Source organism: Catharus ustulatus, chromosome 3, assembly GCF_009819885.2.
Source record: "Catharus ustulatus isolate bCatUst1 chromosome 3, bCatUst1.pri.v2, whole genome shotgun sequence".
Taxonomy (NCBI): Eukaryota; Metazoa; Chordata; class Aves; order Passeriformes; family Turdidae; genus Catharus; species Catharus ustulatus.
This window is the reverse complement of record NC_046223.1, coordinates 11,178,795-11,205,535: the sequence shown is the minus strand read 5'-3', so window position 1 is coordinate 11,205,535 and position 26,741 is coordinate 11,178,795. Positions and strand designations below refer to the sequence as shown.

The window sequence follows — 26,741 nt, the reverse complement described above, 5'->3', positions numbered from 1 at the left end:
ATGTTTTTAGAGGGAAGTAAGAAGCCAAAACAAAAGCAGTGCCACAGTCTCAGGATCTTAACATCAATCTGGAGCAGAAGTAAGAAGGAGAAAGCATCCCCACTGTAGGAAGCAGAAACTTTTGCTGCTTACAGATCTAACATGTCCCCAAAATCTGGTTTCCTTAACAGTACACGGCATCAAAAGGAGAAATATTGTGAGGACACAAAGGCATTCCACTCCTCTCCTGCCTTCCAACAAGCACATTCATTCAAAAACAACCTGTCCAGCACCACTACCAGGTGTCTCAGATTTTATGTATGAATAAGCTGTCCTGTAACTGGCACAAATGTTCATTTACCAAGTGGAGTATTTCGTCAATCATTCAACTCTGACATGATATATGCAGCCAAATGAGCTTCATAGTAACAGGGTAAATTTTCACAACTAGTTCTCCCTCTTGTAGGATTTTCTTTGGCATTTGGCTGAAGCATCGTTGGTTTGCTTGTCACTTGATTTTGCCAAATTTTAGAGCAGCTATGCTGACCCAAAAGGACACCAGCACTATCCTACACAAACAAACAGTATTTCCAAATTTATGGCATTGCCCTCAAGTAGCAGTCCAGAGGGCATCCCACTGAGATTATGAAGAAAAGGGAAGCAAATGCATTTGATTTGCACAAGGCACAGCACTCCTTTAATTAAAGAAGACTCTCAGTTGGTCTGTACCTACTTTCCTGAAACCTTTGGAGCTTTCCAACCCTCCCAACCCCTTCATCCATGGGGAATTCTCTGCACATACCTGTGCTAGCATTTTGTCTGGTATACACAAGGCAAATAGAGTTGTGGTGGGTTTGATTACGTGACGTGTGCACACTGCCTATCCAGAAAACAAACAAAAGACCCCATTCCCTCTACTGATTACAAAAAGCTCCTCCGTTCCAATTTCCAGGAACTCCTAGAAGAGCAGGCAAGCCTTGGTGCCTACATCCCTTAAATATAATTTGAGGGGAGTTATTGTTTCAATAATAAAGGGAAGTTAGTTTTTTTTTCATGGGGGAAACCAGAAAACTAAATAGAGTTTCTTTATATTAGGTGCTGTGTTCATGTAATGAGTTTTTCTGTGGTGTAATAATTTTCAAAACAGGGCAGCCAAGAATTGCTTTCTCCAGTTATCCATAAATCAGGGTTGGAGAGAAAAGAAACAGTTCCAGAGTGTGGTATGCATCAGTCTGAGCAATCATTCCAGCGAGTCATGCAGGTAAGCAGCTACACAGTATCAATTAGCAACACAAAAAAAGGGACCATCTACAAACCAGAGTACAGGGGGAAAAAAAGCTTACAACTTTGCCAATCAGCCACTTATGTGTTAGAAGACAGGGGAAAGGGAGCTACCTCAAATTGTAGGGGTCACCAGAAGAAGGCGCAGAGATCAGAGTATGGAGCAGTACAGACAGAGCAAGGGGGGAAGCCTCTGGAATGGAGAGGAAAATAAGATCTAGATTTTGGGCAGGGGGCTTGCAGGCAAATATGAGATTAAACAGTTATATATATATACACACAGCTGCAAATTGGCACAGAAAGAGCTACAAAGCAAGGAGGTGGGGAGAGAAAGGCAAGGGCAAGTGGGGTATCTAGACCTCATTATGGTAGAAAAGTTTGGCCTCTTTTTTTTCTTTTCTTTCCCCACATTAATCTGGATAAAAATAATAAGGAGTGAAGTCTGAGTCCAAGAGGCCAAGGATGGGAAAATTTACCACACTAGAAGCAAAAGATGACCCAATTTGAACAAGAGGTTTAAGCAGAAGAAAATCAAGAGTAGAGAAGGAAGCCTGGAAACTTGTGTAGAGAAGATAGCAGCAGGATTTAGCAACCATAAAAAATAGGAAGGGGGATGGGTAAGGAGAGGGGAGTTAAAAACAACAGAGTTGCAGCTATGTTTCATGGCACTAATTCAGCAAAGAAACAGCCTCAAATGGATGTAAACAATGGACTATTCATTAGGGGTTTCATTCCCTGCAACCCAGCAAACTATTGTCTGCAAGTTTTAAATACTCCCTTCACACACACACAAACTAAATTACAGAAAATGTGAAACGTCACATAATCTCAACAACGCGTCTCAAAATCACTGCCCTTAAGCATGCACTATGCTTGGCAGACTCTTTTTGCAACCATCTGCCAGCACGTGGAGGAAAATAAATAATTAACACACATCTGGGGTCAGACTGTGAGCTGAAAATCATGCCTGAGTAAAGGACAGGTAGTGACTAACAGCACATGTGGATTGAGCTCCGGGGAGCCCTTTCAACCTGTCCCACCCTAAGCATCCTGTCCACCTTGCTATGGGAGCCTCCCATAATGACAGAAGATGATGTGTGCTTCTATCCCACACTACCCCTCTGACATGACAGCTGAATAAGCAATTCAAAGTTTGGGGTTGAATTTTCAGCTGCAAAAGGTTCAAATTTCTTCTGATGCCACTATTACAGTAAGGGTCAGCTTGGATAGGTAGAAAATATGTTTGACATCTGGTTTTGCTCATCTGACCTTCATTTGTTAGAGCTCTGTTATTACTGGAGCACCCTTTCCTGAGCACTGGGATACACAAGAGGGCACGCAGGTGTTATTCAAATATCCTTGTCTTGTTCTCAAAGGTGATTTGGCTCTTTGAACTGGCCCAAAGCAAGCCTCCAATTCACAGCCCCTCAGAGGGAAGGGATTTGTGCTTCCCAGGAAAGGGCTAGCAACCATGGGAGACATTTGTAAGGGCAAGACGGAAGAAGGGCTTTCTTTTTCCTCAGCTGTTGCAGGCATCTGCATAAAGGACCTTTAACAATGTGTCCATAGGCATTCACTGTACTCATAGGCAAAGAGTCAAAGGACCTATCCAGACTACAGACCTGCAGAGCACGGGCTGCACATCCTCACTTAGCATCTCTCCTGTCCGGTAGGCTGTGATCCGTCTTTCAGGAATCTAGAGGACTGCAGGGAGAAGCTCCTCACAAGAGGCTATCTCACAGTTTTTCTTCGTCTTGCTCAGGTCTAAAGGAACATTAGCATAGTGACTGCTCAGTGCTATATCACATTGCTGTCATCAGGAATCACACAAACATAAGGAGACTTTGGACTCCCTTCAGTTTTTCACCCAAATTCTTCAAACTCCTACTGCTTGCACCGAAGGTCTGTGGAGATGAGGGACAGAATCACAGAATCTGTTGAGCTGGAAGGATTGTCGAGTCCAGCTCCTGGTCCTACACAGAACCATCCCCAAGGGTCACACTGTGAGAAGGGACAAGTCTTCTCTTATCCTCAGTTTTGGGCATATGGGTGACAACAAAGCACCTAATCTTGTTTTGTCTGTTATCCAGAATGCTGTGTGTTTCATTGAGCAGCAGTGGAAGCACGAGAACAACACACAGCTCACACAGGGAAAAACCGGCCTGGAAAAGTGGCAGGAGGGGAAGAACTTGACAGTTTTAATTCAATTTGTGTCTTTCATATTGCATGGACTCTCTTTGTTCATGCTACACAGTACACAAGCAGCACACACAACAAATCAAAAATTTGTCCACCAAATGGGGAAAAATAAACACAGAGAAACTGAAAATACACAGACTTATGGTTCCCCTCTGGTCTCAACATTTAGGGTTCATGGAGTATCTCAGTATAGCAAACACACACTGAAAACTACTACAGTTTAGGGACACCTTCACAACTGCCACATGGGCAGCAAGAAGCAAAATCCTTGTGTACAACACTGAAATTCCCCTTTCCAGCTCTCTGAAAAGCCCCCAAGACTGCCCCTAAAGGCAGCCTTTGGGGTTATAGGAGATGAGTCCCAGAGCTTCTGCAGCTCTGTATGTGTTTTAATTTTAACTTAAACTATCAGTGTGAAGGAAGACAATTTCTACTTCTTTTCACTGCAGGGATAGCCAACAAAATGTTAACTGAAGGTTGGGCAGAAAAACTGAGGAAGCACAGAGAGCGGGTGTTGTAAGTCACATGTGGTCTCCAGCATATGGATAACAGTCACACTCAAATGAGGAAATCAAATGTCAGTCCACTGCTACCCTGCCCAAAATTAATGTCTCTACTAATTCCCAAGAATATGCAGCTTCAAAAGCTAAGTGCCTGCTTGCAGGAGCAGGCAGACCGTAGAAAACATACACAGGGAAATACCTGGAGTTTGTTCTGCTCCTTTTTTACCCGAAGTCCTTTTTATTAAGTGCTTTTCACTGAGCTGTACAAGAAAAGGAAGCAGGAGAGGAAGGGGGCAGAGGGAGGAGGGAAGGGGGAAATACAGCATTTCCCATCAGCTCTACCAAAGAAAAGGCAAGGTAGGGAAACAGAAGAGTTGCCTGCAAATCATTCCAAGCCAGTCAAGTGCAAATGAACAACAAAAAAGACTAACACGTGGAGAAAGGAAAAGAGGATGTGAGAAGGCTCTTCTGGTGGGACAAACTACTGAGGAAACAGCCAACACATACCACCATTCTTAGAGCACCTAAAGGTCTGAAGACAGCATCCTAACACAGAGGAGAAGAGGTTCTGTCTGAGGAAAAAAACCTGATATTGAAAATCCCAACAAGACAAGAAATGCTAGATAGGAGGTGATAATGAGAAGGTTAAAAAAAAAAAGAATACTGGGGTTTGTCTTTCTTTTACACACTGCAATCTTCACTCGAGTTCATGCCTAACTTGGAGAGCATCAAATCTCAATTTCAGCAGAAAAGATCCAAGTTTGAATTAGTCAGCCTATAAAGGATATTTAGTCACCATCTCTAATCAGCTTCCTATCACAACCAAGGACATGCCAAATATATGAAGTAGACTAGGTTTAAAAACTAAAACAGTACCAGAAATAGTAACAATTCCTGGCTGAGTCACATTTTAAGCTACACACATTACCCATTCAAAGGATTTAATTTGAACACTGTTATTGTTGAAACTTGTTGGTTTGCCTTATTTTGGTAGCTCAGATGAGTAGTAACAACACTTCCTGTACTATGGACAAGATGCTTTTTGATCATTACAGGGTTTTTCCTTTCTCCTGTTCCCAGCCTTCAAACACCGCTATTGATGGGAACTTTCCCTGCAGACAGTGTCCTTCCCAAGGACAGACCTAGAGAAAAGATGACTTAGAATTTGAACAGAGATATGGGGGCTGATGAAAATGTTTGCTTGGGTGTATGCACTGTGTGAGCCAATGAAGCTGCAACCAAATGTCTTCACTCTTTCTCCTGTAACTTGATACCTGGCTTTAGCGATCCCTCCAGCTCTTGAATTAGGAATGGAAAATATGAGAGCTCTGTTTCACAGCAAAGGTTTAGAGACAGGGGAAGAAAAAAAATATAGGACATATTAGGGCGACTTGCAAATGGTATTTACTTTACACTGGACTTAAATACCTGACAACACCACATGCAGGCTCTGTGTACCGACATATACTCATGGACATCCATGCTACAAAGCACTGCCCAGCCATGTCAGAGCTGCTGGTTTGAAGACTGACCCTGAATCAGGCCTAAATCCTGATTTCTAAAGCAATTTCCTTTACTTTGTACCTCTCTGCTCCAACAGCTCTGGGTGCAAATAATGGCATTTGAAAGCAAACAGCTACCACTAGTGCTGAGGGGGCAAGATATTAAAAACTCAAATAGCTGTTTTTGTGCATAACTGCAGTTTGTCGTGAGAGTAAAACAGGATGCTGGGCTGAAAGCTTTGTGAAAATGGTGTCCCTAATAATTTCCAAGTCCTTTGAAAAATATTTTTAAAGCATCTGTCTAGTTATATCTCTTGTTACGTGCTCTCAGCTACAAATTGGCAAATTTCAAATCCCGAAACTGAGCACAAGAAGCCTTCCCCAAACATGAGCTCTCTCAGCACTTTGTGGTATCCCTGGCCTTCCCAGACTGCACCAAGGAAGGGCATAGTGCGCTCATAGGCTCACCAGGAAAAACCTTTTCCCTGAGCATTGTGGCTCAGCCATTTCAGTGACACAATTACAGCACTTGCCAAGGAGCTTGCATCATGTAACATGCTGCGAGGCTTTTCACAGCAACGCGGCTTGCAAGCTTCCCTTCGGGGGCCCATCCCCGAACGCCCTGCTGCAAAACGCTGCAGCTCCCAACCCCCGCCAGCTTCTCCCACCTCCACAGGAACAGCAGCAGGGATCCTGCACCTCTTCTGCTCCTTCAGCCCTGCGGAGCTCAGCTTAACGCTGCCTTCCAGGGTTTACAGGGAAGGATGACTGTCACCTTTCAGAATATCCCCATTCGTCTTCACAAGAAGGTTTTGATGTAAATCAGGTGGGGAAGTAATAGAACCAGCCAAAACCACTTTTGCTGTGTTCTCAGGACTACGAATTTGTTGTACTGCTGCTTGTTTAACGGAGGTCAAATTTTACCAATGCAGGATTAAATACTGTCTGCGGAACCATAGGATGCTAACAGCAAGTAATGACGAAGATCCAGGTGGAAACAAAGCTTAACTTTGCTTTCTTCTTCTGATTTACAGACTGGTAACAAGATTTTTGAAACAACAGGCTATAGCCATGCCACGCTATGTATCAATAAAGTTGGAGCTTTGCTGGGATGGTGAGGAACGAGCAGTGTGCACTGCGAACTAAGAGTACAAAAACCCAGCAAATTAAGCAGTTTGTTCCTGAGCTGAGGTTTGTAGAGATCTGATGAGCTGCAGGATATTGGCTCTCCATCTTGCTTCCAGCTGCTTCTACAGATGTCCAGGCTCCTCACTGCCAAGAAGAGCTATGAGGCTAGTGAAAGCAGCTGGAAGAGAAGGAGGTGGAGGAGGAGCCAGGCTTGCACCCTCTGGGGAGGGCACAAAGAGGAGGAGGAGGGAAGCGGGCACCGTCCACACATGCTCTACAACTCTGGCTGAAGGTGGTGACCACTGGGAAAACGCGTAATGTCCATGGAGAAGGGAATGAGGAATAAGTATTTTTTCCTTTTTTTCTTTTTTTTCCTTTTTTTTTTTTAATTTTTAAGGAAGCTAGGGAAGAAAATTAGGTCATTGAGTAGCATCTCTGCAAGAATGTGAGAGCAAGGAGGGCAGAGATTGAAGAAAGAACCAACAAAGAGAAGAGGGAATCAGAGAATCAGAGAGAAATAAAAGTGATCAAATATTAGTGGTGTATGCAAGAGCAAGAGAATCACTGAGCAGATGGGAGGAGGGAAGAAGAAATGATTAATAGGGAGTGTGAGGCCCTTCCCCCCACCTCAAGCAGGACTAATCACGTGGAAGACAGCTAAAATCTTACTTCCTAATATTGCTTTGCTGTGGTAGCTGCTACATGATGGAGGAGAGTGAGCCCATCCCCAAGACAAAAATCTCTCTAGAAGATGGGAACAAACCCCTCAGAACAACACAACCACAGTGCTGGTTTTGGCTGCTGGTGCTAAAAGGACATCTGTCATGATAGATCTGTCATATCCTGAGAGATGATATGTGGTGCTCCTGCAGGACCACCAAGACCTGCAGTGAGTCTAAAGCCACATTCCTGCTTTCACTCTGGTCACCTCTCCTGCCTCCACAGCCTTAGACAGGAAAATGACTGGCCTTTCCACGCAAACCAAATGCAACTTCCCTACACCAGCAGCCAAAAAAATCTCATTGACTGATATCAGAGCACACCTCTGACCAAGCATTTGTGGGGTCGCACCTGGATACGAATGTGCTGCCTTCTCAGCACAAAAGCACAGGGTGAGCTTTGCCATTACAGCACCGATTGAAGGTGCAGGTCAGCTCTGCTCGACTCACTGGGCCAGAGCCAGTTCTCCTGCAAAGGGAAGCACAGGCTCCCTTCCCACCATGTGTTTCTCAGGCTCGGCCATCACAAAGCAGGAGAGAAGAAGGGCCACTGTCACAGAAACAGTTCCAGATAAATACATTTGCTTAAAAGAGGCTCCCGTGGATTTCTGGTGACAGCCTGTCACCAGGACTGCTCTGCACAAAGCTCCCACAAGACTCAAGTACACAGTCCTCTTCCTGAAATATATGCTAAAGAGCTTATTCCTTCCCACGTTTTACAGGTGCTAACATGTTCATCCATCCCCTTGCTTTTTTCTTCCATGGGCTGAGCAACCCCAATACCTACACTTTCTCTGCATAGGTCATGTCTGCTAAATCATCCATTCATGCTATTTTTCTCCCCCTTCTTTTTTTTTGACCCACTTTTGAGTTGTTTTGCTGTTTTTAAAGGCTGTGAGCAGAAAACTGGTTCAAGACTCCAGCTGAGACCTCACCAAGCTGAGCTGAGTGGAAGGATTGCTGTACCCTTTTGGTTATAAACCTCAGCTTGCTTTTTTCACAGCTCTAGGAGGCCGGTGACTCACAGCCTGGAATCCACCATCAACTCCATCCCCCCTCTGCAGAGCTGCTGCTCAGCCAGCCATGTCCCATTTTGGGTCTGGGCAGCCCATTATTCCCACCTAAGTTAACAACTGCGTGCTTGTCCTTTTCTGAATAACCTCTTATTTTTTCCAAGTGATTCTCCACTTAGTCAAGATTCTAAATGCTAACCCTGTTTTCAAGAAAACTCAGAGCTCCTCCCATTGTCAGTATCATTTGCAAGTGTAATCAGCACCCACAGCAGAAAAATCCCCACTGCATGTCATTTCTGGGGAGAACACACAGGAACTGACCACTGTGGACAAAAACTGGTCATAGAGCATTTGTGACATTGCACCCCACAATGCTCAGTCCCTGGAGTTTCCCTGGGAGTAACCTGAGAGTCTCAACAAAATATGGAAGACAAAGTTGTTAGGGATATCATGCAAATACGTTCTGCTCTTGATGGACCACTGTGCTCTGCCACATGACATAATTTTAAAAATTCACATCAAGTGCCATGATGCTATTTAACCCAGTGTAAGGGAGATGACCGCAGCTGATTTGGGGAAAAAAAAAAAAAAAAGTGCAAAAGCCTCAGCAAGACAAAAGTGAAAAGGAGCATTTGTCTGATCATGATGGTGGAGCATCCAGCAGAACTGACTATGATGTTTCCTGTGAGAAACAGGCAGGTTCCCCTAAAAACTTTCATCAGCAAGCATCACTCTTCCTACAGTATTCATCAAAGCTATTTCAATCAAGACATCATTTCCATCAGACATTGTTTCTCTCCAGGGCTTTGACAGTACACTGTGATGGCAAATATCTCTAGTTATGAAGTCTGAGTAAAAAGTCAACTGTGGCTAAAGGCGAGGAGGCAGAGATAGGCAGAAGGGGTGGCTGTGTTTGCTTCAGACAACTGACCTGGAAAAAAGGCCCTGAAGACATTTCACACCCAAGTTCTGGTCACCATATATAGCTCATGGGCAATATGGCAGAAGGGTATTTGGATCCCAAGCAGTGTTTTAGGGCAGCAAATTGCAGCTGTCCTACAGGACACCACTTATTAACCTTGCAGCAAAACATACTGGGCTATAAATTCCATCAATTGCCTACTGTTTAAAGAAATTAGTTTTCTTTAGAAGAGGAGCATGCTGTTATAAACACACCTGACTCAAGTCCATCTGATTCCTCCCTCGTTTATGCAGTTGGAAAGACTTTTGACTTCACACTGGGAAAAGCAATGCTCAAAAATTGAGATGTCCTTTTACTCCCAGAGCTGACATAAAAGACAAAAAGCACAAAGCCTAGTCTGTGTTTGCTGTTTGAGATTTGAATCAGTAGCAAATGGGACAAGCCCAAATGCCAGGAAGGTGAGGAAATCCTGGATATTAGGAACCTCCAGTAGAAAAATATCTAGTCATAATGTCAAATGTCAGTGCTCCAACACTTTCATTCATGAACAAAAAGCTTTTTTTAGTAGGGTATATGACAGCAAGATTGCCAAGAGATTATTGATAAACACAGCACTGCAAAGCTTTGCTTTCACCAGTTTTAGCTCCAGAATGACCAACTCCAACCTCTGAGGCCAGATGGTATAAACTAAACAGTAGCCATGGTGTTCTGAAAGATGATGACTGTGATAGTCTAGAAAGGTACCCCAAGGAGACCACTGAAAGCAATGAGAATGCATTTTATTTAATCCTTTGTGCCAGATCACTTCAAAATTGCTGCAGGAGACTATTTCTATTCAGGGTAGAGCATACTCACCAAGTGAACTCAACACAGTATGGGGGGAGAGAAGAAAAAAAAAAAAAAATAAAAAAAAGGAGTTCAATACTCTCCCTCATTTTTGAGGATTTCTTTCCTAAGCTTGACAAAGCTTTGTAGCTCTTCAGACTCCACACACCGTATGACTCTCCCAACCAGAAAGATTTACTGCATTCGGAAGTCCAGGGTGGGGTGCTCCAGCAGAACCGGACCAGTGCTACAGCCGGATCTAAAGTGATGTCAGGAAATGGGTGGGGGCAGGGAAGAGGAGCACAGCGAATGACATAGCCCATAACCAGGAAACTCACTTGGCGAGATTTGTGGAAAACCGGAGGTATACAGGAGTAAAGCCCCATAAAGCAGTGCTCCCACTGCTAATCTGCTCCCGTTATGGGAGCTCAAAGAAAAGAGGACAGTTGCCAGCTCCGGAGCTTCGGGAGCGGTGCCAGCTGACGACACACTGTGATCGGCAGCCGCCTGGGTCCGGGCGAGGGCTGCTATCATGTGATGGGCGCTTGATAGAGAGGAACGGCAGGAAAGCACCCACTCCAGAGAACACCTACGGCTAGCTACCCGATAAAGGTAAGAAGGGTGCAGGAGGAAGGCAAGGGAAAAAATCATCCTGTAGCTGTAAGGCAGCAACAGCAGACAGCTATTACAGAGGTAATTAATCCAGGGATGGCAAGGGCCAGGAGACTTCACAGCAACACTCAGGCCACATCAGCTCAAGCCAGAGGCAGCTGCAGCGCTGCACCACTTTCAGGAGAAAATGAGGCAAGACAGAGGTGAAGCAGCGAAGCCTTTAACGTTGCAGATGGGCCAGCAAATCCCCTAAACCTCACTAGAGAATGAGACAGAGGAATCACCTCAGTGGGTCTAGTTCAGGGAATTTGGGGCTCTCAAGTGACCAGCACTGCTCCTCCTCAGGTGTATGTGTAACAGGGGCTGAAGGGATCAGGGAGCCCCAGGGAAGGAGAGGGCTGGATGTGGCAGAATGCTCCTAGGATGTGCTGCAGCAACTTGCAGAGGAGTGCGACTTTCTTGTTCCTACACTGAGAAGTTACCTAGAAACAAGCAGCCTCAAGTACAGGAGCTCCCAGGATGGGAATATAACCACTGCAGCTTCAGGATGGCAACGCTGTCCTTCTCTGGAACCCGGAGATTCATGGGGGTCCGGGTCTGCACACACATTAATGTCTGGACACACAGCCCTGTGCCAGGCATCTTACAGGCTACACAGATATGTCAGAGGGATGGGAAAAGGAAATACAATCCTCAGGAATTCAACAGCAAAAGGAATAGCAAATGCAAGAGAGGTTTAAAGGCTGTGCACTCAAGTCTCCTGATTTGTCTTCCCATCCCACACACAGCCCCTGCTCTCCTCTCCTGTATTCCAGTCCACTGGAAGAGCCCTGTTTTGAGCAGATTTATAAAAAAATTATTCTGCAAAGCACCTATGCTGCTAACCAAAAAGTTTCTCCCTCTGAAGAAACCAGTAAACCCAAAAGCAACACAAAGCAGCTTCAGAAGCCAAAAAAAGATATTAGCAGAGCACAGTAATGACAAATTTGGAGCAGCGGAGATAAGATGGATGTTCATATAACATAGACAAGTATTAAAGCAAACACAGCCAAACCTAGGTTAATTCAAAGAAATGAAAGTCTCGGAAGTTATTACATTCTAACAACAGTCTGTGGTCATAAAACACTAGGTACCAAACAATCAAAATCAGGTCTCTTATTTAAGAACACCTTGGCCTGGAAAGATACCTCTGTGGGCATCAGATGGCTTTTGGTGAACAAACAGGAGTGTGAGATGCATAAACAGCTCTGCACCGCACACGGAGACTCAAAGGGACAAGTTATTAGATCTAAGAGCTCAACAAGGTTAGAAGCAAGAGGATCACAAATGGAAATTTTACCTATAGCAGGTCTGACTTTTCACCAAAGCACATATGTAAAAGAAACAAAAAAAGCCTCAAAGACGACGCATGCCTTGGAGCATCCTACTCAGTATGCAAAGGTGTTCTATTTCACATGCATAGTATCCCCCAAAACTGGATGTTTTTTATTACTTCATTTCACTACTAAGTAGTTGTTCACTGAAGACACAGAACTGACATTGAACCTCCTTACATTATTCTACCAAGCAAAATAAATTCAAAAAATAAAATAATAATAATAAAAGCTTCCTTCCTCCATTATACCCACACAGAGAATGGTAAGATTACTTTCCATAGCTGGTTTTTCTCACACACTTACACAGATATGCACATCTAAGTAGTGAAGGCCCAATTAACATGTAAGTGTCAGTACTTTTCGAAAGAAATTTCCCCTTCCAAACCAGCCATCCAGTATGCTCACAGGACAATCCAGTCCTGCGTATTCATAACAGATATCACTGATGGTTTGGCAATCTAATGTCAGGCAAGCAGATGATTTAAAACCACATATCTGATTCTCCAAGAGACAGAAAATGCTTGGATATGCTTAGTAAAAACACAGCTAATGCTGAGATTGTACTCTTTTTGAGACTGTTTAATTAGGCTATGAGTCACACGTGCTACAACAACTCACAGTGAAGTTTGAAGAGAACCAAGCTCTATTTACAACTGCAAGACAGTGGGGTATGGTCCCCTTGGCTTAGAGGAATCTGTTTTTCTCACTGATCAAACGAAATCAAAATTAAAGGCACAAAAATCAATCGTGGCTGTCCGAGTGGTATTTGGAAAGCTACTGCGGGCACTCTAACCTAACACTCCGTGTGTGCACTGTCTCTGCCATGCAAAACCAGTACAGCCACCACCTGAAACTAGAATCACCAGCTTGGTTTAATTTTATATGTCTACTTATTGGAAATTCTCTCCCTCTTTACGTGTCTGTGCTCCTGCTTAATTACCCCAAGTCTCTGCCTCTGGGCAGTGACAACTTCTGTAGTCACACACCCATATCTTCTGTTATGGGAAGGAAAACATCTTCTACCCCCTTTACACACCATGCCTAAACCCTTAAAAAAAAGGTTCAGCAGGTGACACTGACTCCATTACAGTCAGTAGCAGCTGACTTTCCAGGGCCCAGGTTTCATGCCAGCTGTTCAGCTGAGTCCCTAAGACATTATCATCTCCATGGAGTAATCAGCATGTTTTAGTAGCTGGTGGCCTCAAAAACTGCACAAACTTCAGCAGCATTAGAAGTACAAGATTTTCTTTTTGCCTTGCTTTGTAGTTTGAGCTGTCTTCAAATCTGAAAGCAAATCTCTGTTTTTCGTGGTTTAGATTTGAAATAATGCACAAATACTGAATTTTGTGACATTTATGCCTAACTTCTATGTCAGGCTCATTTCAAGTCACTGCTAAAATCTGTCCATTAAAAAAAATTTAAAAAGAAAAACCTGAAATCAAACAGATCTTTGACCAGTTTCTGGAACAGAAAGAGGAAAACAGAAGAGAAAGTGGTTTTGGTATACACAACCAACCAAATCCAAAGCTTTGAGAAGAGCATGTGCTTCTGGAAGGAACACATGTCACTAAAAATATTTTTGTGCTCATGTATACCTAAACACAACCCATCAGCACTGATCATAAGTAAGGAAAAAATTCGACCTGTTAAGCAAAATCAAATCAGCTGAAAAAAAGCTGAAATGTGAATTCACTGTCAGAGAGTGGCAGCTCAAAGACAAACTACACACCAAAGCTCAAGCTGAAATAATAAAAATCCAAAGACATCCTCTTCTCCTTGAAACCTCCACACACACAGCTTTCCTTAGGTGAATTTATCAGTAATTTTTGCCACTGCAAGATTTTTGGTATATCACTCACCAGAAGTCTTGCTAACAGTATAAAAACTGTCAACAACCATGGCAAGAAAAAAATTCAAGGCTTGAGCTCCTTGGATCTCCCCAGAATGAGGTCACTTCAATTTAAGGCTGAATGATCCAGCCAGAAACCCATAAGGGTATTCTGCCCATATTTATGTCCACACAGATTAAGAAGAATGCTTTGGTTAATGGTTCAGTTAAGGGGTTGTTTGTTTTTTTTTTTCATCATACAGTTTTCAAAAAACTACTAAACATGCTGTACTGGTAACAGATGAAAAAAGAAATTAATGAGTATTTTGCCTTCAGCATTCATTAAGACCACACAGAGCAGTATAAGGCTTCCTACTCATTGATACCATCAGTGTCAGACCTTACACTTCCATGCCTACAGCCATAGCCCCTTTAGCTGCGATCTGGGCAGTTCCTGCAAATCAAGCAGGGTCAGGTTGGGTTAATACGCAGAGGAGAGGCCCCCGGGGAAAGATCCAAGTGCTGCAGATACTAGAACTGGTAGTGATGCAGCAGCACTGCTCTGCTCTCACACAGACTGCCTACCCCCAGGGAAGCTGCTGTGCAGATCTGCAGCACGGTATCTCACCGCCTCACACTCTGAACAGATACCTAAGGGGACATGCAATTCCCTCATGCAATGCACACAGCTCTGCTTTCAAAGCTGATACCACACTATCCATACAGGAGAGGATAAAGAAGAGCACCATGTACCTCAACCTGCATACCCATTGTCTGCCCTATAACCAAACCTGGGGTAAGGGAAGTTGAACCAAAGAATGAGCAAGTTTTTGTAACTCAGGAGAGAAAAAAACAGCCAACAACCAAGAGCCTGCACTCTGTGGAGAAATGAAACTTCCCAGACAGCCCGTATTAAACCCTCACATCTTCATCAGCTTCTGGTTTGGGTTGAGTTCTTCGCTGTTTCTACAGGACATAGTGAAATTCTCCCACTTTTCATCCCAGTGCCCTTGTGCTGCCACGCTGATACACAGCTGCCACATCCCACCCCACACCAGGCTGTGGAAGAGGATAGAGGTAACAGCTCCCCTCTACATTGTACCCATTGTGCAAGTGTGTTAGGGTCTCTGTCACTAAGTCTATTAGAAGTATGCACTCTTGAGTTATTTTTGTTAGTGTTATTAATGTCACATGGGGGTAAAGGTGCCTGGAAAGCATTGAAACTCTTCTTCAGCATTTATTTATGAACAAGCTCCAAAATCCTTTGGGAAAAGTTTACAGCAATCCTTAGTCTCAGTTAGTAACATGATTTGATTTATACACCAAGCGTACATGGGGTAATTCCTGCCACCCCTGCCATTTTGACTTGACTGGAGATGATACAGACTCTGAGAGGGACATGTTTCACAAAAAACCTTAGTAATCCTTGCAATAAAAGGGAACTCTAAAAGTCAGATGAGGAAAATCCCCAGAACTCTCAAATATCGCCCCCACAGAGTCAAGGTGATTTCAGAGTCACGCAGCTTTAATAATGGGACTTCCTCAGGGACATAGTATTAAACATTTAGAGTAAGAATTTGAAAAGAAACCATATCATCAACCTGATTTCTAATCTTCTCACTTTCAGCTACTTAGAAGTACTAAGAAGTTACTTCTAAATGATGCCAGCGTGATGATGCTTGGCATTTTGCAGGGGGCAGGGCTGAGGGGGAGACATATTCATCTTCTCTCTCATTAGTATTTCCACAGATAATGTTCAGATTTTAGTCTTTATTGACTGACATCTTTAATTTATCCATCCACTGGGTTGTTTTTAATATTAAAGACCACTGCCTTTGATGAAACCAAATATGAAAACCAAAAGAACTAACAAAACAAGCCCCGAAATACAGTTTCACTTTCCCCTGGTCTTGCACTAGGTAGTCCATTAGAAACTCAGCGTTCTCGAAAACATATATGAAAATGGAGGGGACAGGAAGAGAAAGCAAAAGCAAACCACGGAAGCTCTTTTCTGTTGCAGCTGCCTGCAGGATCATTGCCACACACACTCACTGTGTACTCAGAAGGAAGAAACAACTGGATTATTCTATAAGGCTGATTGGAGTGAAGTACAGGATAGTGTAACTTCAGGCTGGCTTTTGATGTTGTTAGAAGAAAATCTCCAGATAAATCATTACAAGAGTCTTTAAAAACTCTCACATCAGGAAATGGCACATAAAATAGCCTCAGGAACTCCCTGTCCAGCCCCCAAAAAAAGATCTGAAGCACAGTGTGACATTATTGCCAACCTAAGAGCAAGTAGCAAGACCACTACTTGTTAGGAGCTGACAAGTCTGAGATAAATTTTACTCTTAAACATACATAATTTTTCCCATTGACTTCACATGTGACATGAAATAGACCAAATCTCCACATATTCCTTTAATTTTTTTTAATTTGATGAAAAAAATTAAAAGTATTCAACCAATCAGGCTTAGGAAGAGAAACTCTAAAAAGCAAAACCAAAATACTTTTTGTCCATTTTATTCAAAGGGAAAGCTAGCCAACTCTGAAGCAAACAATTACAAAATAAAGCAAGGTCTTTACAGATTCTATGTCCCTGTGAAATTATATACATATATACTTTCACTTCAGGGTGCTCTGGAAAATACTGCCACCATCAAGGAAATCTGACAGAGTAAAGGGAAAAAACCCACTAAAAACCCCACTGCCTAGTGAACTACAAAACATAGTTGGAAGGCAGAAACAAGTTAAAGAATAAATTGCGAAAGAAAAGCATTCTGTATAACATCTAATTTATAGTAACTTTCTAAGTCGAAGCTCATAGAAGATGTCTTCAGATTCACATGTTGATCTACTTATCCCCCTTGGCTATTTTGCTTAAAATAACATTCATTATCCACAAAGAGAAAAAGCCAACAAGCCTTCCACTTGTGAGAGCTGGGGCCTGAGAAGGCAGGAGGAGCTGAGCAGACCCTGCCAGGCATACGGAGCCTGTGCCCGGCTATTGCTCCGCTGAATTCAGTCCTGGCTCAGCAAAGCCACGCTCCGTGCTTGGCACAGGGTCCTGGCTGCTCTGCACGGCCCTGCCAGAGCCCGGCACAGCAGGAGGAAGCGAGCTCGGGCCAGCAGATGTTACTAACACTTACGCCTGTCACGAACAGAAAGGACAAGAAAAGTCTTGAAGAGGCAGCGACTTGTTTTCTTTGTCAGGAGTTGGGAGATGGGCTGGGGGGAGGGAGCAGGACGGCACCTCTCAGGATTGCTGCTCGTTCAAAGATGTCTTTGTCGGCATGCCATTGCTCGACTATTATTGCTACCAAAAAGGAAAATAAAATCAGTATTATAATTAAAGCCACTCAGCCATTTCAAATCAACACATTATTGTACTAATGAGAAGAGTGAGTCTTTAGTGGTAGAAACAAACATTTCAGTTGTAAGAACTTTTTTTGTTGTTGTTGTTCGGGTGTGGTTTTTTGGGGTTTTTGTTTATTCCCCCCTCCCCGCCAAAATCATACTGTTTTAGTTCAGGTGAAAAAAAAAATCCACAAGGAATTTGCACAGGTAAAACTGGGGGGCCTCAACAGGGAACAGCAATACCATTGAGCTATGCATTTTACCTGTCTGTCCAAATAGCAACACAAATCCCTGTTCTGCTCAGTGTAGATCCATAAAAGTTTGTTTTCTCCTGCTCATCAGTCTACCCCACCCTCTGCTCTGGTTTTCTAGATTTCTTCCTCCATGATGGGCTTTCATGGCATTGCCAACAAGAAGAAATCAGTAAATTTCCTGTGCTTTACAGCACCCTTAAAATGACCAAACAAAAGAAGAGAACCTTTCCAGTCCAATGAAACCTCTATGGGGATCTTTGGGATCCCTCTGGGTGGGATAGATCTCCCGTTCAATGAGACATGAGCAAGGGAGGATACAAAGGCATCACATGCTCCACAGGACTCCCTGCCCACTAGGGAGAAATAATTAAAGAGAATTTTAAAAAGCCACCATAGCTTGCTCCTTCCATCTCTAAGCTATGAAACAGGACCACTGTGCCTCCCTCCTTTTTGCTCTTGCTGGTCCCTTCAGCTGGACATCCACATTTTACACCAGTAGGATATGAGGACCTGGCCAAGGCAGGAAACTGTCTGGAAAAAGTACTTGGGTTTTTTTTGAGTTTAGATAAAGTCAATGTGAGTTGCAAAGTTATTTTGCTCCTTCATTTCGTAGAAGTGTCTTAAACAAGAAAACCCCAAGTCCCCAAAATCTACTGGGGACTGCCCACTGCCTCCTTTAAGTCACTGATGTGTGTGCTGTAGCAGACACAGAACAGGTCTGGAAGCAATTCCTGCAAGGCTCCAGGGGCAGAGGCTGGTAAGAATCCTCCCTTCCTCAGTCTTGCCCAGAGTAAGTTGTGCATTGCATCTCACATGATTAACCATGTGGAAAAGCCATCCTTATGATGATTTCTTACTATTCAGAAAAGTTGTAACATTTTGGGAGCACAGAAAGTGCAAGGGCAGGAGCATGCAACATTTCCAAGTACTGAGAAGCCATTAAATAAGAACTTCAGCCTTACTACTTTTCGTTTTTTGCCCTTTTGTTAATCAAAAAACTTGAAAATATCAACCTGCAAGGATCCAAAATCATCTTAGAGCAAAAGGATGCCCTCAGCATAATTTCTTTAGAAGCCTTGCAACGTTATTTTGAAGGGGTTGACCACAAGATATTTCTGAATCTTTGGGGAAGGATAATTCCTTTCAAGATGCATGACAAAGCCATTCCAAAATTACACCTTGATATCAAACCAGCCTATTTGGGAGCCTTTTTACGGCTTTTTCCATAAAACCAAAAGCAAGTTCAAGATCTTTTCAATGGATTACAAATCCATGTTATTGGATACCTAGCCACCCTAAAGCCAAATGTAACTTCTCTTGCTATGGAGTGAACCATAACCCCAAAAGCTATCCAGTAGACTTCGTTACATGCTGAGACAAGCAGGGCTGAGTATCCCAAAGGCCATTCTGCAGGCTTCCAGCAAGAGGAAACATGCTACAACATGTCTCCTGCTTCTGGGTTAGGTCAAGGCTAGTGTGAGCCGCTCTGGCTAACTCCTACCACCTGCAGCAAATGCAAATGTTACCCACTTGGAGGCAGAGAGAAGTGCACAGACCCTTCCCACCACCTCATCTCCCTATTTAGAGCAGTACCAGGCTGGTTAGACAAGATGAGAGACAGTTAAGGAAGACAAGGGGAAAAAAAAAACCAACAAGAAAACAACATTAAGGACCTTTCCTACCGCACATCTCCTCCCAGTTATGGCCAAACATTATCTTCAGGGAGGCTGCAGCCAAGAGATTAACTACCCTTGTGAGCTGCTGGTTTGGTTTTTCAAAGGCAAGTTTGGCTCAGGGTTGTGACAAGTACTCAGTACTGCTGAAGTGACCTAGGATGAGACCCCTGCTCAGCTACAGACACTGTAAAAACTTCACAGGGCTACAAGTCCCAGTTTTCCCTCTGCAGGCACAAGCACAGAACAGGAGGCAGGCTGCAGGGAAAGCATTGTCTCAGAGCCTACCGCCAGACACAGAGAAGGAAAGAGGTTATAAACAGACCTAAGACAACCTGTTTCAAAGTCTGCATACAGGTCATGCTGCCCAGCCTGTGTCCCACCTGCCTAGGAAGGACAGCTGAAGAGGTCTATCCTTCTCCTACATGCTGGCAAGTTCACATCTGCACAGGACCAAAGCTGTAATACTGGAGTTGCATGTGGGCCCTGAAGTATAAGAAGTCTGAGAGTTTTTGTTCCAGCCAACTTCTCTTGAACAAATTCCTTACCTGAGCTGTCAACTATTCTGCTACTGTAAGCTCTCAAGCACAAGCTTTCTGACAGCTTGGCTTTTAGTCTCTTCTAAAATTGTCCTGGGCTTTTCTCATAAATCAAGTGCAGACAGGCCCTGCCACATGCCAGCCCCTTTGAGGAGCAGGATGTCCAGCAGCCACATGAGTCTCCAAAGATAGTCAGACTTGCAGAAAGCCAGGATTTCCCTGGTTTTTAAAGATTTGTTGCTCACCCTTTCCTTCCCCTCTGCAAGATCAGCAATCCCAGTTGTATCATTATGAGATATACAGGTCTATCCCCTACCTGCTTTTGATGACTATGAATTCATCAAGAAGAATAGGCTCAGACAGGTCTTCACTTTCTTGCCCACTTTCACAGAAGCTGTGAACTTTTGAGACTTGTGCATCCCCATCAGATGGGTCAAAAGGCTCAAAAACTACTAACAGGACAGACACAGGTCCTAGAAAGAGTCCAATTTTTCTTTCCTTCTTGCACTCTTGTCCCTCTCTGCTAAGACAGATTTTATTATTAACCTAGTCTGAACGTACCATAAAAGCAGATGCAAAAATGTGTACATTAGAAAATGTTAATATTGGCAGATATTCACATTCCTTTCCAGGGTTTCACAAAACTCTTAAATCCCTGGTGACAGGACCTAAACGGAACATGAACTTTTTGCTATCTTTGCAGCCATACAAGAAACAAAGCAGAAGTTGATGCACTATTAGTTATGTCCTTGAAATACTTGCTTGTAAGTGTCTTTGATTCAAGAACAGCGCATCAGATAGTTATTCTGGTAGGTTTATCAACTTCTTTTACTTTGACATTCTGATTTTCTGTCATACAACACAACGATTTTCATGTTTGTTTTTCCTGTTACCAGAGTAAACCATTTATTTTTAACTGCTGATTTTGGCATAGGAGGCCTCTGAGTTCATAATGGAAATGTGTTTTCAGTGGTAGTACCGAACAATCGAAAAGTCTCTTTTAACTGTCGGGTTATGAGGAGAGCCAGCTGTAATTAAATTTAAGTCATAGTGACTCTTTCAGAAATGAAACAGTCTTCACCAACTTTGCAATCAAGGAGTTTGTAGCATTTCACGAAAACATTTTTTAATGGGCTTATCTGAAACCAGTACCACAAAATGGTCCCTTTATTCTGGCTTAATTTGATAATGATGAATAACCAAGTATCCTTCAATAAACCTTTTCTGGGGTTTGTGGCCACAATGTGGGGCCTCAATGACTTACATCCTACTAATAGAATATACAGAAATCAGCAAAAATCTTAGCATTGCCAGGTCAGGTTCTTTGAACTATATCTACAACTGAATAAAGCAAACATCAGGAATTGAAATCATAATGAAAGTACTTAATTCAACACATTAGAAAAGTCAAATTTCATCACCTGCTTGATTGACTGTTCTACAGCACTTTAGTTGTTTTCCAACTTCCAACAGGGCACGAATGTGAATTGTACAGAAGAGCCAGGATTTCAGAATCTGGAGAGAACGACTGCAACTGATAAGCTGGGAATCAAAATACCCTTTGGTGTAAGACTTAAAAATCACCTCTCCACCCAGTATGAAGTTATCAGGAATTGCTCTATTATTTCTGTCATTAACCAGCCATTCCTCCCCCCACCTTTGCACCAAATCCTCTCAAGTGCAGCCAGAGATTATCAAACCCAGCGATAGCCTTTCAGCAGCTCAGCCAGTTGAAAAATCTCTCAAGTTCTGCTGCTATCACCACTGCGTGAGCTGACGTCAGGCTGTTGTTTACTGGAGATGGGATGGTGCCAATTTCCACTGAGCTGAAGACAGCCGTGTCCAGCCTCTTTTGGCTGTGCACAAGCAAGAATTCCTTGTGTGTGCTTGCGCACATGCAAAGAGTGTGCACACGTGTCTGCTTGTAGGGAACACACAAATGTGGGGGAAAAGCAACTGGCTTTTATTTTCCACTGAGATACCAGAAATAAGAACAACATCAGAAAAAAAACCCCAGCACTTCATCTTCTCTGAGAAAAAGAACAGCATGGAGGGGAAAACACTGCTAGTTTTCTTGTAAGAACTATCATAGTATGGATGAAAACAAAATTAAAAGCTTAGGATACCCCTAAAACCCCCTGCAGATAAGTTCACACAGTCAAATAATTAAAAGAAGAAACCTAATCCTTGTCCATCCATAAAAGGATTGCAGTGAAAATTTAAATACTTGACAGAATAAAAGAAACAGCCAAGTTTTACAAGGACTATATAAGTTTTCAGAGTAACTTCACTGCCTTCCTCTTCTAAGACTATGAAAGCCCGGGATCAGGTATTAGTACAATTACTTATTGAATTGTCTGTATCAAAATATTCTAAATCATTAATAGTCCAGAGGAAAAACAAAACAAACAAACAAAAAAGAAGAAAAGAAATCCAACCATGTGTGACTTTTGTTCATTTACGTTATTCTCTGCAAAGGAACACATTACACAATGGCATCAAATCCTGTTTTCAAGCACAACTTTTATATAGTACAAATATAATTATCTCAATGGCTGTAAAGTTCCATTTCAAGTTTTAAGTATTACACAATAATTTCTGCCTGGGAAAACACTCCAGCATATTTGAATTTGAGGAATACAAAAAGCAATTGCTGGCACCTCAGGTGAAGTTTCCAGTATTTGCATCGAAGCATGGACTGCCACTGTCATTTGAGTGAAAGAAATAACTGTACTGAAGATTTTTGGTTCCACTTTATGGCTTCTTCCCCATAGCACCTAAATACACACTCCTCTGCCTTCTTACTTCCCACAAAAGTATTACAAAAGGATCTTCATCTACACACCAACCCACCCTCCTGATGATTTTAACTCCATCTTGTCCTGTCTTCCCATGGAACTTGTCTTTCAAGTTTAAACAATTTTTCAGAAGTTTCTATTGAGTCAATTACCTGCAGAGGTTTTACAGACCATTAATACTGCTCTGTAGGTTAACCACAAATAACATAAATAATTGTTTTTCTCTTCATTTATGGAAGTACTGAGTTTGAGATCCACCCCCCTCGCAACATCAGAAGTACAGCACATGTAGAAAATACACCAAAGTGGGGAAACTTAATATGAACTATCAGAAACAGTGAAGTTTACTCTGTAGGTCCAATGTTCTACATTTCACTTACAAGTTATCTATAAAAACACCAAGCTAAGAACTGGCAAATCCATTCCATCCCCCAAGACAGTTAAAACATGAAAGAAACCAAAATATTTACCCTTTAACATAAAAATTTATGGAGAAGGCACACTGACTACAGCATGCAAGTTAATTGCAGACAGCCTTCACAAGAACACTTTCCATCACTGTTGGCCAGTGGTATTAAAATGATACCATATCAGACAATAAAATACATGCTACCATTGTAGTGTGACAAATTTTGAGGGTTGGTGACAATTTCAATATAAAATTTTAGGAACTTTTACTCTGAAATGATACATAGCACTCCTCACTGACTGTTTCCTCTCAATTATTTCTCCTCAAAGATACCAGACAGGATATCACCACCTAAAACAAAACTGAGAACTGGCATTTTGAAGTCTAGACACGATTTCCTCTTTTGGAAGCCTCCTCATCTCTGTACCTTCCTCATGTAACCACACTCTCAAGATGGCCTCATCTAGACCTTCTGTATACAGACAACAGTCCAAAATAGCATTTATTTCTGCACACCAGAACCATATGCTAATAACTTCGTTGATAACTACATTGAATTGTCAACCCTTACTTTTAACACTTTCACCTTTTCCTTCACATGTCAGGGAAAAAGGGATGGATCATATACGCTGTTGGAACGTCAGGACCTGCATCAGTATCTCACACAACTTCCTTAATCCACTATTCCTTGACATGCTTCTAGTGTTCTTGAAAAAAATGCTGTGTTTCTGTGGTGAAGTTGGTATTATGTTCTGCAGCTACATTTTTTTCAACTCCTGTGTGCATTCCATGCTGTGCACTCTGTTCTGATGACAGGCTTTCAAAAAGTATGATTGTGTGTATTATCTACACATATATGTATTATCTATGCATGGTAATGTTCTTTGAGCTGGTTACCTACATTTCATACTGCACTCTGCACGTATTGTAAATAGGTTTAGCCTCTGTCTCCATTCAGAACTGCAGTTTGACCTTTGTTTAGCTGTGCTCTTCAGCAATTTTACTGCTTTTTCATTAAGGAATAATTTTCACTTCCTTTCTACATGCCCACTGCTCTTTGGGAAAATTAAAAAAAAAACCCCAAACCTCTATTTCTTACTGTGACAGACTTTCAGTTTTGTCTGTCTGTTATCAATGCTGGGATGTTTTTTGGTCCAGAGGACTATCTGAGAGATGTGTACAGCGCTGCTTTGAAAAAGGGAGCTGAACAGTTATGATTCCATTCTCATGATACAGAAGAGACTCTGGGGGGACTGCAGCTCCCTTTCCCTCTCCCATGTTACATTCAGAAAAACATGGATTCAAGAGACTGAAATCAATTTGAATTCAGTGAATAGCCATAAAAATTCTTGTTTCCCTGAAACTATAAAACCTTTAACATAAAGGACTTCAGACAACCCAAAATACTTGGGTTTAGGATTAGCCAAAATCTTAATTTATCATGTAAGCAAAAGAAACTTTTCATGTTTCAGGTCAAACCAATCCACATTTTGGATTCAACCACACGATCAAAAACAACAGTTAATCACGACTCTAATAACTTCTATTGTTACTTCGCAACTTGCTAACTAGTCAAAACATAAAATTCCCATGAATTATTTTTGCACTGCTATGTAAGACCAGAGTAAATGGTCTCAGCTGATCTCTTGCTCTCTCTAAAGAAGCAAGAATACCCCTTTCTCAGGTGGCATTCCTCACAGAGCATTCAAACAACCTTCTGCGAGTTTGCAATCAGTTTCATTTCTCCCACTGGAGCCTACAGTAAATCTTGGGGTTTGTGATTCACAGGTTTCATTTTATTTTGTCTGGCAAAACTTACTTGAGAATGGCTTATAGCAACATCAAGGGAAAAAGGAAACACTTTCAGTAGGCAAGCATTCCAGTTGTATCCACTGATACACAGGCAGCATACCAAAGCATGGAGTGATGTGTGAGAATACAGAACATCAAAATCTCTACTACTGCCCCATGCAGAGCCATATAAAAATTGATGAAGTGAGCCTGACCAGAAGGCAGCCCTCAGATCTCAGCTGCAGACCTCTGAATTCAACCAGATCCCATGGAAGGTTAAGGTCTACTTTAATACCAATAAAATCTCTTTCCAAAGACCCAAGGCACCAGGGAAAGACCACTGGCTGCATTCTCCAGCCTGCACACAGCCTTGGCACCATTTCAGGTGAAGAAAGCAGACATTGTGTTTTTTGGTCACAGTCAGCAACAAAAGACAGAAAATTACTTCTAGTGCCAACTATTCTTTCCACAGGCATCAAAACACCAAAGGGACTTGGTGGACTTGTTAACTGCTTAGCCAGAAGCTTGTCTGGACTTCCTGGAATAGAGAGGACACAGAGGGGCTTTGCACTTTCAGTTGTTCTTGGTGAAGTCAGAAATACACGTCATGAGCATGCTGCACTAGAGTTACACAATCCAATTACAGTAATTTCACGACTATAAGGCACACCCTTTCAACTAAAATTTTGGTCTGAACCCAGAAACGCGCCTTATACTCCGGAGTGCCTTATAGATGGACAAAGTTCAGAAATTTGCCAACCCAGAAGTGCGAGCTGCAAGCTACTACAAAGAAACAAACCCCAAACACTGACAAAGTCTCTTGGGTTACAATACCGGATGTGATAAAAGTATCTATTTTATCACTACCTGTTGTGACCAGGCGGGGCAGTGATCTTTATCTCTATGGGAGATACTCTGCTAATGGGCCATCCATTGAAACCAGGCAGGGCATTGTTCTTTATCTTTGCACCCCTCATCCTTCCTCCAGGGAGTTATCTTCTGCTAATGGCCCATTGAGTCCCACCGTGTGACTGATAAAATTACTTTATCCCATTGAGAGTTGCTCCAGCCAGAGGGGAGAGCCAAGCCTTTCTTCCCCAGATAAAAACTGAAATTCTAGGACACTGAGTAGCCCTTTCTCTACTGGACTCCAAAAAAAAAATGAGATTTCTCCACATCACTACCATACCTCTGTAAGGAAACTGCACCTTCTACAGGAGCACTGCTTCAACTGAATCACATCTGTCACTGCAGGAGGATGCAGCCACTATTTAATCAAACTGCTACCAACACCCTGCCTGACGGGGTGTCAGGTTGTACTCTGACTTTGTCAGGGTTTGGAGTTTGTTTCTTTGTAGTACTGTATTTCTACTTTAGTTTCCCTAGTAAAGAACTGTTATTCCTAATTCCCGTATCTTTGCCTGAGAGCGCCTTGATTTCAAAATTATAATAATTTGGAGAGGGGGGGTAACATTCTCCATTTCAAAGAGAGGCTCCTGTCTTTCTTAGCAGACACCTGTCCTCCAAACTAAGACACAAAGTCAGAGCACAACCTGACACCCCGTCAGGGTGACACCCATCAGGCAGGGTGTTGGTAGCAGTCCCATTAAATGGTGGCTACAGTCCTCCTGCAGTGACAGATGTGGTTCAGTTGAAGCAGTGGTCTTGTAGAAGGGTGCAGCCTCCCTCCAATGGTCCAGTGATGATATGGAAAAAAAGTCCGGTTTTCCTCTGGAGTCCAGGGAAAAGAGGGAGACTTGGTGTCCCAGAATTTCAGTTTTTATCTAGGTAGGAAAGGCTGGGCTCTGCCCCCTGGCTGGAGCAACTCTCAATGGGATGAATTAATTTTATCAGTCACACGGTGGGACTCAATCGGTCAATAGCAGAAGATAACTCCCTGGAGGAAAAATGGGGGGTGCAAAGATAAAGAACAATGCCCCGCCTGGTTTCAATGGATGGCCCATTAGCAGAGTATCTCCCACGGAGATAAGGATCACTGCCCCACCTGGTCACAACAGACAGTGATAGAATAG

General features: G+C 42.7%; 1 protein-coding gene across 3 annotated transcripts in view; it reads right to left on the bottom strand.

Moving 5' to 3' along the window:
* The window catches only part of SERTAD2 (SERTA domain containing 2), an 82,113-nt gene that overhangs the window by 39,559 nt on the left and 15,813 nt on the right, over window positions 1-26,741 (bottom strand). Inside the window, exon 3 of one of the 3 annotated variants that reach the window (XR_004417385.1) lies at window positions 16,435-17,203. The exons of the other annotated variants lie outside the window; for them this stretch is intronic. The gene's annotated coding sequence lies outside the window, so the exon portion shown is untranslated. Of the gene's footprint in view, window positions 1-16,434; window positions 17,204-26,741 lie in introns of those variants that run through there. 3 annotated transcript variants of the gene reach the window in all.